At 39.0% G+C, this 16102-nt stretch overlaps 1 protein-coding gene and 1 long non-coding RNA gene across 3 annotated transcripts in view; one reads left to right on the top strand and one right to left on the bottom strand.

Moving 5' to 3' along the window:
- LOC132378439 (aryl hydrocarbon receptor-like) overlaps nt 1-16102 on the top strand; it is a 194690-nt gene that overhangs the window by 36947 nt on the left and 141641 nt on the right. The gene's annotated exons all lie outside the window — the stretch shown is intronic.
- Nucleotides 2033-16102, bottom strand: part of LOC132378440 (uncharacterized) — a 36146-nt gene continuing 22076 nt past the window's right edge. The window contains exons 3-5 of the long non-coding RNA XR_009507036.1: nt 4927-5007; nt 2988-3083; nt 2033-2374 (exon numbers count right to left, since the gene is read on the bottom strand). This is a non-coding gene — a long non-coding RNA (uncharacterized LOC132378440). The remainder of the gene's footprint in view (nt 2375-2987; nt 3084-4926; nt 5008-16102) is intronic.

The following is a 16102-nucleotide window of genomic DNA, read 5'->3' as shown; positions in this document are numbered from 1 at the left end:
TCAGCATTCCTAAGTGACAGTAATTCCTGTCCTTGTTAGTCAGGAACTGGGTATACAACTGATATAATACCTAGCATATATCTATTAATATATATCACTAGAAAGTTTTCTGGCAGACCAGGGGTTTCTGTTTGACTTATTAAGAGTCTGGACCAGCTGGATGTTGTGATTAGAGTACACTTATACAACACAGGTATTTGTGGGTGTATTCCAAATACTATCCATCAGGTCCCACTCATCTAACACCCACTATATACTTTGTCTCCCAGTACAGTAACACCTCAGATTTAAATTTCCCATCACTGTTTATCAATTACACCATAGCCCAGTTCTCAATTCTGACACCCCATTCTGTCCTAAAAGTTTCCAAGATCCCTGCAGTTCTGGCCTCTTAGACATACCCAATTTACATTAATTCCACAAATGGCTAACCAAACCTATATTTGATTGGACTCTTGCTGGAATTCCTTCTATATTCTCTTTCTTGTCATCTCTGCTCCTTTTAAGCATGCTTTAAAAGCTACTTCTTTTGCTAACAATTTGTTTACTTGTTCTAGTAGCTCCTTGTAACCTCAGGATGTTTTATGCATTTAGCGTGCAATGACGGCTGTTTATTCTGAAGTAACATAAAGCATATTTTTGGAATGGGATATGAATACACCAGGATAGTTCATCAGAGTGATTTTAACCTGTATTGACTTACCATGATTTTTTGACACTATACCCAAAATGCTTACATTCAATCAGTACCAGTATCCTCTAACTTAATGATTACAAGAAGACTCAGCCAAAAAATAGCAATGATCTCAGCCTCCTTTTGTGTCCATTGCTGTTTTTAATCTTTAACAAATTTCATCATCAAAATTCCTCCAACTTTTCACAATCCAACATTGCATTTTTTAAATAGTAGTTCGTGATTATGAGTTGCATATAAACATGTTTTGGATAAGGAATAGAAACCACTGATCATTTTGGGAGATTTCACTTTTCACTTAATCCATTGGGAATGAAGTAAAGAAACTGAAGAAGTTTTAAGTATAAAACAAAACCACAAATCATTAGTTGCTGTGATACCAAAGCCGGAGAAGAAATTTGGTGCATGGGGACACTGCTTGCCTTATTCAGGAACCTTAGTCCAATCAGGGTCAGATTTGAGTGTTTGTTAAGTCAATGTTAATAAATCTGAAACAAGATAATCATGGTTCTGAACTCAATTACACACAACAATGTACTTGCCAGGTTATTCTTCCAAAAGGGAAGTTAATATTATTCACTTGTTGGCTGAATTGTAACAGAGGCACCATAAAATATTTATAAGATGATCTAGGGAATGATTTATTCTTCATATTTTTTCAAGGTTATTATATAATAATGTAGATAAAGAAAACTTGGCAGAAGCTCTTTCTTCTGCTGGCATAATCCAAAAAAAGTATAAACTTATTGGAATTAAGTGCACCCCCATTAACCTTTCTAACCAATAATTTGATTTGGAAACCAAGAGTACCAGTGACCAAGATGGGATTTGAAATTGGTCTTTGCTGGAGACACAAAATGGGAACCGGCTGGTCAGATTTGGTCATGTTCAGCTGCCCTTTGCTTCTGTTGATTGAAATGTAGAAAGAAAGAATATGTTCACCTGTTGCCTATCTCTGATCTACACTTTTGCAAACAATTTCAACCCCTTGAATTGAACTTTTTTTTGTGGTTCAGAGCTCAAGGTTATCTTTGAGATTCAAATTCTGAATTAACACAGAAAGCGGTCATTTGTTCCAGCAGGTGGGTAGGATGCTGCTGCTAATATTCCTCTTGAAATTCTTTCCAATGCTTTTCATCAAACTCCAATAGCATATCCACCTCCTTTATTTCTCAGATTAACCAGCTGCCTTGTCTTGATTTGTTTATGCTGGTGAGTTCCACTTTTAACTGCTTTCAATATTAGATGATCCTAACAGTGGCGTAACGCTAAAATAAATACTATGACAATAAAAAAGTCAAAATTAATGATTTATTTTACAAAGTCCGTAAATGCTGAAGTACTCTACAATAAAGAAGTATTTTCTGAAATTTAGTTTCTTTTTTAATGTGGAAAATGGGTTGTTAAGAGTAGCCTCATAGAAACAGTGATAGGAATGACTGGATCAGCCATTTCAGATGTTCGCTAAGAGTTCATTCTTGACCAGGACATGGGTAGAACCCATCAAATGTTCTTCAAGTTACAGTCCATTACATCCACTTGGAAGGGCAGATGTGGCCTTGGTTCCACGTCTATCTGAAAGACAGTAGCACAATGGCAGAGTGCTTCCTGTCTTCTGCAATGGAGTTTCAGCTCGAGTAATAGACTCCTTTCTCCAGAGGAAGGTTGGAGGTCACAACCCTGGGAAAATAATAAAAATAAGTTTTTTTTTATTAATCTACTCTAAAATTATATAATTTTCACTTTCAGTCAATCCCAAATTAATATATTCTATTTTGTACATTTTAAAAATGAAAATAACCTTTACAAATGGTTATCCCCTGATCCTCTGTGGTTTCTCAGTCAAGTGTTAATGTAAATAATTTGCTTCAGCTATTCTTGGCTGAATTTCCTGCTTTATCAGTGAAAACACAGCATATATAGGATAGTATCCAATACCTTCAGTGGGTATAGGAGATGATCTCCAAAAAGTTAATTGGGATTTCCAGATTCAACTATACAGCCAGGCTAAAGAGAATGGCTTGTTCTCATCAGACAAGGGATAGTTGATTGGAAATGGGTAGAGAAACCACTTAACAAAGATTAAAGATTTAATATAATTGTCAAAGGAACCAGGGTGAAGAGAAGGAGAATATTTTCTTGCATTACAAACCTTAATGATCTAGAATGTTGTACCTGAAAGTGGCAAGAGATGTGTCATTCAAAAGGAAATATTTGCACAAGCAAGAGGTACCAGATGAGATTTGGAACTAATTAAAGATTTTCATGCTCCAAGGAATAACAACTACTCAACTTTTCTTTTATCGAATACCCACATCCTGAAATAGTTTAAGAAACTGGTTGTGGTCTGTCCTCTTTATTCTTTCTTCAAGTAATGCCATCTAAGAGCCTTCAATGCAATGGAGAACATTAGTCATATGCCAACCATACAGAGTAAGTTACTGGTTTTCCTGAACTGACAACCACAATCGTTAAACTTATCGCTCTATTCTTAATGCTATAGAATCAATCCTTCATTATGGAGATTGGTAAAAACATATTCAATTCACAGACCCAATCTTTTTAAAATAAAACAGTAGCAGTACTTCTTGAAGCAAACACGAGAAAATCTGCAGATGCTGGAAATTCAAGCAACACACACAAAATGCTGGTGGAACACAGCAGGCCAGGCAGCATCTCTAGGATGAAGTACAGCTGACGTTTGAGGTGGAGACCCTTCGTCAGGACTAACTGAAAGAAGAGATAGTAAGAGATTTGAAAGTGGAAGGGGGTGGGAGATCCGAAATGATAGAAGAAGGCAGGAGGGGGCGGGATGAAGCTAAGAGCTGGAAAGTTGATTGGCAAAAGGGATACAGAGCTGGAGAAGGGGGAGGATCATGGGATGGGAGGCCTAGGGAGAAAGAAAGGGGGAGGGGAGAACCAGAGGGAGTTGGAGAGCAGGCAAGGAGTGATTGTGAGAGGGACAGAGAGAGGAAAGGGGGGGGGGGGGGAATAAATAAATAAATAAGGGATAGGGTAAGAAGGGGAGGAGGGGCCTTAATGGAAGTTAGAGAAATCAATGTTCATGCCATCAGGTTGGAGGCTACCCTGACGGAATATAAGGTGTTGTTCCACCAACCTGAGTGTGGCTTCATCTTGACAGTAGAGGAGGCCATGGATAGACATATCAGAATGGGACGTGAAATTAAAATCTGTGGCCACTGGGAAATCCTGCTTTCTCTGGCGGACTGAGCGTAGGTGTTCAGCGAAACGACATTCGCCAGAGAAAGCAACGTTCCACCAGCATTTTGTGTGTGTAGCAGTATTTGTTGAATCATTCTGCAAAGGGAAAGTACACATGATATTGAACATGCGTAAAGGACATTATTTCTTGAGGAAGCACATTGTTTTGGCGAAGTAAGAGCCTTCCATTCTGTCCTGGAAATCTATTCCAGGACAGAAAATTAAATTATCTTCTTAGGCCATTTTAGTTCAATGATTGAAGCTAAATTAAAACAGTTCCTCAGGTTTGTAGATAAAACAAAATCTTTAAGATAGCACTCATCCATTTAGCAGAGTGAATTGCTGGAGTGAATTTTCATTCAGAGAAACTCAATTGAGTAAGATAGCATTAATAAATCCATTGCATGTGGTGAGAAGGTTAAGAACAGGATGCAGTAGTGGACACAATAATAATTGTGGAATTTTTGTTAAAGCTAACAGGAATGTATTTGGGCTGCCTCAATGTCACCATCAGAAAGGCAGCAGCATAATTGCCTCTCAAAACTGAGGAGTCATTAAATGTCACATGTGATTAAATATCATTTAAATCACATTCCAGATTCAAGAAGATATGTCACTCTTGTATCATTACTCTGAGTTGATGTTCAATGCATAATTTTATAGAAAAAAACATGATTTTTGCAGTTGCACAAAGAATGGAATGAAATATTACAAGTACGTTGTGATGTTTACAATTGAAGTCCTCATCAGCTGAATTTAGCTAGCCTTTTTTTTTTAAATTCACATTTAGTCCATTTTGATTTCAGTTTTAAAGCAGAGAACTATTTCAAGAGTATCACATTGTGTTTATTTTAGGTTTCCAGTATCAGCGGTTGTTTTATTTAATTTCATTTACTGTAACATTCTGACTGGTTGCATATTCCAGTCATCCGCGTGTCGCCTTTGGATAAAGATCATTAGGAAAGACTGGCTGAGGGCAGGAGAATGTCTCTTACTAGTAGTTTCATTACCTGGGTTGCTGATTGCAGTCACTGTTAGTTTTCTTGATTCTTGTTAAGATGTCTCAGTTACATTGAAAACTTCTTGAACTGCTGTAATAGTGAAATGTAATCTTATAATATCACAAGTAGAAGGAAAATTAACATCCATGTCAATAGAAAAAAATAATCAGGGAAGCTGAGTTTAGAGATTAGAGCAGGCAGTAAAAATTCAAGTCTAAAGTGTGTGCTATTGTTTTATCCTCCTCACAGATCATCAGGTAGACCACACTAACATTCGCACAAATTCTAAGATTTCACCAAGGATCTAACCTTGCTTCCACCAACCACTTTTGCCTCTGCATGGTGCTCCCATGCAGCATGTTCAAGGAGAACGTTACATACCATTTTTCCATTGATGATTCCAAGCACCATTATCTCAGCACCATCTCCTTGACCGTCTGTTTATAACTTGTTCAATATCCAGTATTAGGATGAGCAGAGGTTTAAACTTCAATAATCTGCTATCTGATTATTCAGAACTTCTGATGACTCAGCATCTGGCTCACCAAGAGGTAGGTACCAAGAGTGCTGCCAAAAGGCTTCGGCCTGAAATGTTGGCTGTATTCTTTTCTTAGATGCTGCTTGGCCTACTGAGTTACTCCAGCATTTTGTGTGTGTTGCCAAGAGATATTTACCATGTTCTCTGGACCCTGCCTCCTGCATTTTCTTCCATTTCACTGGACTCCTGGTCTATTCATCATGAGTAGGCTGTCGCTGCTCCCTTCTAACTTTCCACGACCCTGTTTACCACTATCCCTTTCAACACACAAGGATTCTGTTTCTATCGTCTCTTGAAAAACGTCTTGGATTCCAAACCTTGCGTCCCTGTTTAACTTACCAAGATAAATTGAAGATTCTTTTAGATTCTGTGAAACATGTAAAACATGTAAAAAAGTTGAATTAAATGTGTTTTGCAGCATTAATAAAATTACTCCCTGTAGTCCAGGAGATCTGCCAGTCCAACACCACTAAAATCCCAAAAGTACTGGATTATTGGAATTCCACTGCAAAATATTCAGGACTCAAACTGTTCACTGTCATAAATTCCATTCCATATCTACCAAATCCCTAAATTTCCTGGCTGAAATTGAATTAAACTAGATAAAGTTTCAGTATAACTTCTGTCTACATCAACAGTGTTGAGAGGTTTGAGAACTTTCTGTTCTTAGAAGTGAGTAGCGTCAATAGCTTGTCCTCATCCAACTGCAGCCACCATGATCATGAAAGCTCAGCTGTGCCTCTTCTTCCTCAGGCAGCAGAACACACCTCAAACTATTTTCACTGACACACCACAGAAAGCATCCAATCTGGCAACTGTTCTGCATGTGACTGCAAGATATTGCAGGGAGTTATGAACACAGCTTGGCTCATTGTAGAAACAGCACCCCCTCCATAGATTCTGTCTCCTTACCCTGGACATTCTCTCTTCTGCTCTCTCCCATCAGGCAGAAGGGACAAAAGCATGTTCCACCAGGTTCAAGGACAGCTTCTACCTCACTATTATAAGACTATTGAAAGGTTCCCTAGAATTTTTTGATTTTATCTATATGAACTTTTCATCGTATCTTGATACATGTGACAATAATAAAACAATTTAAATTTTTATCATTTCCAACACCAAGATCATCATTTTTCACCTTTGTATCATTGCCCAACAACAGAGCTCCTGAAATCCTCAATCATGCCTTGTTATCTCTAGCCTTAATTAATCCAGTGCATTCCTACCAAGCATGTCTGATTCTAGGTCGACCCTGCTGAGTGTGCAAACTCACACAGTTCCATTCACCCATCACCTTTGTGTTAATAACATATTCTACCCTACTGAAGAAGTCTTCTATTTTAATATCCACAAATCGTTCAATGGTCTACCCTCTCAGTATCTTTGAATGGATCGCTATGAGATGTTAACACTCCTCCAATTATGGCCGCTTGAGCATCCTTGAACTTAGTCACCCTGCTATTAAGAACTGAATCATCTCTACCTTTCTTGTCAGCTTTCAGGCACAGTTTAAACTTTGGTCAACAGTCAAACCTTCCCGTAGTTTGATTTTAAGGTTTTGTTTGAAACACCCTTGTGAAGTGCCTCAGGAGGTTCTATGTAAATGGATGCTACTGTTGTTGACAATGGGTGTGCTGGGGCAAACTTTCACTTTAAGCAAGCTATGAGACTGATTGAGTAAGATCAGCTCCCTGTTGCATGTCCTGTCCAACTTGCCTAACAGGGTACTAGACAGGGTATATATAATGGGATCTCAATCCAATGCTGCTAGAATTGCAATGTTCCTCAAATTCAAAGTTACCTCAATTAAATAGTATTAAATATACAATGCTTATATTGTCTTTACAGAGCCCCAATACATCCTAAACTTTACTCCACTTGCATATGTATTTTCACTTGAAATGTCCTTTATTTTCCTATTATCCCTAAAAGACACCTTCCAATGCCCAACCTTGGCATCATGCCACCTCCTTTACATTCTTCATTCACTTTCTCTTCCTTCAGTCAACAGGCCAAGCAATCTGTGATATATGTCTTGCATGTACCAGTATTCATTTATAGCCCCTCTGTACCTGCATATGACCGCAAAGGCATTTATAAATGTACATGCAAGGATATATATTTGCTGATGGCTGGTTCCAGTTTCTGTAGTGACCTGGATAATGTAATACACAAACTGGATTCTAAGCTGTATAGACTTTTATGGGAAATTGTGCAAGATTAACAGCTCCAAGAATAGAAACATGCTGTTCAACTTAAATGAACAGCCATTTCACTGAGAAACAGGAAGACTTCCATATGGACGATTCATTAGCAGGCAAGAGTGAGGCCAATCCTATAAACATAGTAAGTGAAAAATTAGGGAATCACTCACTATATTTCACTTGCTTTGTTTCTTGGAAAGAGATCCAAGGTTTTGTTTATTATTTTAGGAATACCAGCCAACATTTTTTCTGAATTTGTTTTTAATTACTGATTTCTAAAATTGTATCATTGCTGTAGAGAAATGTCTACAGATGAATAAATCAGGTTTATTCTGAAACTGGAAGAAGAAAGAAATGCTTACTCATAGCATTTGTAGTGCTGAAAGGAACTGATGTAAATGGACTTCCTTTAAAGAAGAAAAATAAAATGGCTTCCCCTTGGATTTAAGGAACAAATTTTCTGATACTAATGTCTGCTTATATGAACACTGCCAAAGATTAACTACACTATTACAGTAATAATAACTTCATCTGGTTCGGTAATAGGGTTTCCCCTATTTGGCCTCTTTGTGACTCTGTATACATCAATAGGTTTGTTTCTTAACCACTGTCTAAAATGGCCTCACAAACCAGTCTACCCAGTAACCAATTAGAGTTAGACAATAAATGGTAACTTGACAGCAGCAGACACTTCCCAGGATTGAATGAAAAATAACATTTACTTTATCTGGAAAGATGCATAAACTGTGTGCAGTATATTTGAATCTAGTTATGTAAATAAGTCATGAGGCTGCAGGGTATATTGAAATCAGTGTATACCTATGATGCACATAGCTTATGCAGAAAGTTGCTGTTAGCATGAACATGTGTTTAGACATCCTAAGTCCACTAAATATTATTGTAATTAGAACTTAACAGTACTCCAGCAACATCCAAGGCTCATTTGAAGATACAACATAAAATAGGATGAGCTAAAAAAGAATAAAACAGCAATTTTGCATTTGATAGCATTGAGCAAAAGTTCCATGGTCATGAAGACAAACAGCACAGTATAAGCCATGGAGGTTCAATCTCCCAATTGTTGGCTGAGTAGGACGATTTTGAGTAGTTCATACTACTCAGGTCAAGGCAGGGCAGATGAGCTCAAGACAAGATTCTTTTCACTGTAAAACAACAGCAAATAATCTTAAAGTTGCCATCTTTTAAGGCAAAATTAGGGCAAGAAAGATAGAAGAAATGCAAAGAAAAAGATTGTGAGTGAAATATGAATATACAAAGCTTTAAGTATTATTACTTAAAATTAATCTATGGAATAAGAAAATAACATCTCCAGCACATGGATAGCCTGTGATTGTATAGCGGTCCTGAAGTGTAGAAGCATTTGGGTGTCCTATGGGATAATTTGCAAAAAACTAGTATGCAGGTGCTGGAAGTAATTATGAAAGTTAACAGAATGTTCTCACTTACAGCAGTGGGAACTGAACAGCAAAGTAGAGAGTTTATGTTTCAGTAGTTCAGGGCTTTTGTGAGACCACTTGCAGAGTAGCATCCACAGTATTGAACCCCTTAATCCGAGAAGAACTTTAGTGCATTGGAAACATTTCAGAGACCGCTTTCTGTATCAATGGATGAGTTGTCAGATGAAGAACTGTGGGACAAATTAGACCTTGTCTGCTGGGGTTTTAAAGAGTGAGAGGCAAGTGGATTGAAAGATAAAGTATCAATAGGGGTATGGACATGGTGAACATGGGAGGATGGAGGTGAAGCAACTCTTTCCCTGTCAGGAACTCATCCTCAAAATGTGTTGAAAGCAAGAGTTTCGGGATTTTTTTGAAGGGGGTGGGTATGTAATAAACAGGAGGTAGGGAGTTTGTGAAAGTGATGGTAAATGATCACGACAGGTGGGTGGGAGTGCAGAGTTGATCTTGCAGGCAGATCTGTCATGATCTTATTTAATGGCAGAAGAGTCGTGAGGGGCTAAAATGCTCCTAATTTGTGACTTATGTGCCACAAGGAAAGAATGGAGATGCTATTCATGCCTAGTAATATTCTTGAACTTGAAGACTGCCTGAAACCTCACAATTAATACAACATGTGAATCCAATAATGATAACAGAGGGGATACCAAAAAAATCCTGCACTCAGTAACTTAATAGCTCATCAATAACTCATTTGTGATGGTAGTTCAGAACTTGAAAGAATATTTCACATCACAGCAGTTTCAGACAGCAGAAAAATATACATTTGGTGCATGGGATCACAGCATTCGAAAACCTGTCAACCGGTTAATGTTTGGTTAAAGGTTCAGCATTATTTAATCAAAGCACAATAAGCCTTGTGACTGACGGTGTAGAAGATTGTGAGTGAAAGGACGTCCCTTTAGAACTGAGGTGAGGAGGTATTTCTTGAGCCAGAGGATGGTGAATCTATGGAATTCATTCCCATGCAAGCCAAGTCATTAGGCATATTTAAGGCAGATGTTGATAAGTTATTGATTTGTAAGTGGGTTAAGGGTTATGGACAGAAGGTGGGGGAACGGGGTTTGTTAAGTTTTTTTAACTCCAAAACATAAAACTTATGAAAAAGAAAACAAGGGAGCTAAGAGAGGTGAATCTTAGTTCATTTTTTCTTTAAGCAAGGTGCACATGCTTCATGTGTTGGTGTAATGACATATGCCATTTAAGTACTTCTACATTTAACCCACAATGCTTTATTAAACAACAACAAATGCTTAACCAAACATATGTTTATAATATTTCTCAAGCTATTACTGAAATATTAAAAACACAATAGGGTTGAAAAATAAATCAGTCGTGTTTGGATGGGGGAGCAGATATTTTGGGCTGAACAGCCTAATTCTGCTTAAATATCTTATGGATTTCTATGGAGAAGCCAGTCAAGGATTTCGCCCTGTGCGATCCACAAATGCAACCATCAAAAGACAAAACTCAAAGCTTTGTTCAGGAAGCAACAAAAGTCAAACGTGACCACAAAATGGTGAGATTTGCTTTTCTGGATCCAGAAAAGAACAACTGTTCTTTTAAAAAGTCAGTGCAGTTTGCAAGAGAACAGCACGACACAGAATTTTATTAAATGCAATGAAAGTCAACTGGTAGGAGTGCAGTCCCTAATATTTGCGGCATGGCTTGGAAGGTGACTCCTCTGAGCTGTGGCCATGTGGATGAATGATCCCAGACCGCTGGTGCTGACCGAAGCATCATAGGAGAAGGAACATCAGGATTTCACTGCAGCAGATGTTTGGACACAGATCTAAGTAGTCAAGCAGTCACAATCTCGCTCTATTTCTCTTGACTGGGGGAGAGTTTGCTGCCAATTCTCAAGTCGGAGAATCTCAGAATAAAAAGACGGTAATACCGTAACAGTGTCAGTCAGTCTCCCCTTTCGCTGTGAAATGGGTGATACCTCCCTGTCCCTTATGAGTGAGAGAGAGAGCCTGTGGCGTGTCGAAGTGTCGGTTGAACAATAGTTTTTGCTGACTGCAGATCATGGTCTTACTTTGCCGCTTTGCTATTGCTTGGGGGGAGGGGGAGGTTGATATATTACTGCTTGCATTGGGGAGGGGGAGAGGGGGCTTTGGGGTTCTAACAATTTTCTGTCATTCATCCTTTTGGGGTTCTGTTTATCGTGGATGCCTGTGAAGACCAGTATTTCAGGTTGTATACTGGATACATTCTCTAACAATAAAGGGAACCATTTAAACACAACACCAGCACAGTTTCTATGAGTCACTAAAAGGAAATATGCACATAATGACAATTGCTGCACTTGATACAGATTTTACTTCTGAAAGCAATTTTGCTACTTGCAACTATGTGATGAGTCACTGGGACTCTGAAGATGAAGTTACTGATTAGCGCAAAGTCATTAGTGACACATCAACAGTACTGTAGACTGTCCCATTAAGGGAAGAATACATTCGACATATGGCCCATTATCTGAGGAAAGCAAAAGGTCAATTCAGGAAAAAACGTAGAAGCCTTGCACAATATCCAAATACGGTCAGGGTCTCAAATTAACTTGGAGATCAACAATGTTAGGAAAAGATTGGTTAATAGGTCTAGAATCTGACCAGGCATATTATTTGCTGCTGAAGATGATCTTTAGTTCAGAATATTGCATGAATCATCTGATATCAGTAGCATATTTGTTTTTTGCCCTCCAATTTATGGACATAGATTTTTTGACAATAATCATTGAGGTCACTCAGGACTCAACAAACTATGTTACTTATACAGTCCATGAATACACTTTGAGAGGATGGACTAGCCTGGACACGCTTCAGTTGATAATTTAGCTATATGATCTTAGGCAATAAAATACTCTATAATCACAAGGATGTCTAACATAGAAATATTGAATGTTCTCTGTAGAAGTGCCACAAATGGAATTCACTAGAATCATACATGTGAAGGCCTCTGGAAAACAGTGTTAAAGATCTGGGGGAACTTGTACCCACATGACTATTTGCTAAAGAAGCAGTTATACCACCTAATACACCACTACGGACATAGAAATAGCTAACTTGACCACTCCCCATAAGTCAGGAAAGAATGACACAAGAGGTTATTTGAAGTCAGGAATCTACCTCTGTGTGTGGAAAATATCATTGAAGAGTTAAGTTGGATCATTACTAACTACCAACAACCAACAGAATACGTGCTGTATCATCCAATGATTCTTCCGGAACATCCTGTTTCTAGTGGGGCAACAAAGTGTTACTTCATCTAAGTCAACAGGTTTCTAGATCTGTAGGTTCTCCTGCTCAATGAACTAATGAGCAGGAGAACTAATGATTGTCCCTCTCATTATCACTTTAATCCAAGATGGCTGGGCACCAAGATGGCTCCAATAAGTGGTGACTCCTTGTGTGCAGCTCAAATGGAAATGATCAAATATTCCCATTTTGGACTGCTAAAGCTGAGAACCACAGTCACAGCCATGGGTACTTCAGTAAGCAACATAATTTAAAGATCATTTAGAAACCTACTGATGTTCAAAATAATCAGCCCCAGATGCAAGACTCAGGACGTGAGTACAGTTCCACTTTAAGGAAAGGAAGTGGGGAAGGCGTGTTGGGTTTCAGAATCAGAATCAGGATTATTATCAACGGCATGTGTCATGAAATTTGTTTACTTAGCAACAGCAGTTCAATGCAATACATAATATAGGAGGGAAAATAAATAAATTAATCAATTACAGTGTATGTATATTGAATAGATTAAAAATCGTGCAAAAGCAGAAATGATATATATTTAAAAAGTGAAGTAGTGTTCACAGGTTCAATTAGGAATTAGATGGCAGAGGGGAAGAAGCTGTTCCAGAATCACTGAGTGTGTACCTCCTACCTGATGGTAACAGTGAGAAAAGGCCATACCCTGGGTGCTGGGATTCCTTAATAATGGATGCTGCCTTTCTGAGACACCACTCCTTGAAGATATCCCAGGTACTTTGTAGGCTAGTCCTCAAGATGAAACCAACTAAATTTATGACCCTTTGCAGCTTCTTCTGGTCCTGTGCAGGCAGGAGTTCAGTCTAGTCATGACCAACCTCTCAAAGCATTTCATCACTGTTGATGTGAGGCTACTGGGCGATAGTCATTAAAGCAGCTCACATTATTCTTTTTGAAGCAAATGGGAATTTCTGCCTGCAGCAGTGAGAGGTTGAATATGTCCTTGAATACTCCTGCCAGTTGGTTGGCACAAGTTTTCAGAGTCTTACTAAGTACTCCATTGGGGTCTTCCGCCCTGTGAGGGTTCACTCTTTTTAAAGACAGCCTAACATCGGCCTCTGAGACAGAGGTCACAGGGTCACCAGGCGCTTCAGGGATCTTCACAGCTGCAGTTATATTCTCCCTTTAAAAGTGGACATAGAAGGCATTGAGTCCATCTGGTAGTGAAGCATCGCTGCCATTCATGCTATTGGGTTTCTCTATTAGGTATCCAGGGATTCACCTTCAAATCTGAATACATATGCCACAGTTGTCACCAACTGCATCGAGACCTGTGTAGATGAGTGTGTGCCCTCAAGAACATACTGGACATACACAAATTCACAAGCCATAGATGAACTAGGAGGTTCATAGTCTGCTGAGGGCTAGATCTGTGGCACTTAAGACCAGAATTATACCAGGTACAACCTACAGAAGGCCATCAGATTTCTAAATGAAAATGAACCCATGTTCCTCACTTTTCCTTGCTCTCTTTTTGCACTCGGTATTTAATTTATATATATATATTATGTATTGTAATGCACTGCAGCCATAAAACAACAAATTTCATGACATATGCCAGTGATGTTAAACCTGATTCTGATCCCTCGTTCAGAGATTAAAAGTGAGGCAAAGTTCAGAGCATGTGAAGGATGCTCTAATATTATTGAGGCCAATAACATTTCCCATTCAGTCTAAGTGTCATTCAGCTACATGCGCTGAAGTCAGAAACCACAGAATCCTTCTTCCAATCCAAGGTTCATCTCTCAGGCCAAGGCTGAAAGAGATTGGCAGGGTGGATTCCCAAGAATAATTACATTTTCTTCCGCAGAAGGAAATGACTTAACAGTAGCCAACTAACCTACCTGGACAACTTTGGGATGCATGAGGAAACTGGACATCGATTTGGTCAAAAGGATATCACGTGCAAAGTTCACACAGAGAGCAGCTGATGTCCTTGGACCTGTACTGCAGTATTGTATTGCCCTCCATTGTGTGAGCATCCTGGGTTCTTGGAAATAATGGTGGAGAAAATTCTTCTCAGATTCAATTACATCTTGAGAATTGAGTGAGTAGCACTTGCCTTTTATGGGAAGCTCAAAGTTCTGAAAGGGATCTCAAATCATCTGAAGAAAGCAGTCTATCATGAGCTGAACTTTGGGAAATTCCATACTGCTGGCATATCCCTCTGACTGCCAAGTGCACTCCTGAAGGAAAATTCAAAGAATTCCCCTGTCACGTGCCATACAGTTTGCCATTGAGTTTCTAGGGTTTTTGAGTTTCTGTAGTTAGTAATCAATATCTTAAGCCCTTGTGTCTTCAGTTTAATCTGGTCAAGTTAATTGTGGCTGGTACACGTTTTCAACACTCTATGATTATTTGGGGAGGACTCATTCAGTACTGGGGAGGGGTCATTCTGTCACGATGTGCTCACAAAGGACTGCACCAAGGTGCGGAGGAATGGCAGGATCCCCAGGAAGAGATGGAAGCAAGAGGTTAATTGTTGGAATCAGAGCCTCAGAGGAGCGATTGAGTGATGCCACGAGGTAATTCATCCTCTCCGACACAATGACCCCCACTACGGCACTGAATGACAAAACATCTATGACACAGAGAAGCCAATTGGGCTAACAAGCTTATTTTCCACATAGAGCTTCTCCCATACTGCCTCATCCAAACTTACAATTTTTATTTTACTTTGTCAATGCAGTTCCCTATTTATTCTATCTACACTTATCACAAGTAGTACCTAATTTTGGACAAATGGTGGCTTTGTGGGCATTAATATTGAGAATGCTGCACTAATTAAAGCAGTTCTGCAAACTCTTTGTCAGTCTCCATATTTACTGCTTTTTGTTTTTAGGTACTTTGCTGGCTCTGGTAAAGCCTAAAAATCAGGCAGTTTCATGCACCTGATGGAATGCTTGTAATTGTCTTAGTAATCATCTAATTATCTGGCTGAAGACCTAAAATTGATGGTGATGCAGGTGCAACTGTTCACAATTACTAGAGGTGCCTTGGTGAGTGGAAACTTCATGAGTCAATTCAATTTAGATCTGGCGCATTGCCCGGATTCAAACTGGATTCCAGGAGTGAGCTGTCTTTCCACCCCCAGGAGGTGGAGTGAGGCTCGGTAGAGAGAGAGCTTCAGATGTCACACTATTCAACCTCCACCCTAGAATGTCCTGAAGGTCCTTTTTTGCTGCTTAGGTAAAATCTTTGATATTTGCAGACATTTAAAATATGAAAATGTTTGCAAATATTTTTAAAAATCCTAAAATATTAAAGTATTTTATGAAACAATTAAACTAAACTTAGAAATAATACAAGGAGGAACTGAGCAGGTCAGGAGAGGAACAAACAATTGATGCTTTGGGCCAAGACCCTTCATCAGGACTGCAAAGGAATGGGGAAGTTGGCAGAGTTCAAACTGGTAGGTGATAGGTGAGTCCAAGTGACGGTGAAGGTGGGTGCTGTGGGATGAAGTAAGAAGCTGGTAGGTGATAGGTGGAAGGGGTGAAGGGCTAAAGAAGAAGAAGCTGATAGGAGAGGACAGTAGAAAGTACTGGAAGCTAGAGAAACCAATGTTCATGCCATCAGGTTGGAGGTTACTCAGGCAGAATATAAGGAATTGCTTTTCCAACCTGACTATGTCCTCATTTCTCAGGATGAGGCTTTTCAGTCCAGAACAGTTTATCCACTGACCTCCTTTAT

This window comes from Hypanus sabinus, chromosome 20, assembly GCF_030144855.1.
Source record: "Hypanus sabinus isolate sHypSab1 chromosome 20, sHypSab1.hap1, whole genome shotgun sequence".
NCBI classification, from domain to species: domain Eukaryota; kingdom Metazoa; phylum Chordata; class Chondrichthyes; order Myliobatiformes; family Dasyatidae; genus Hypanus; species Hypanus sabinus.
Note: the sequence above shows the minus strand (reverse complement) of the source record. Positions and strands in the feature narration are given on the sequence as shown.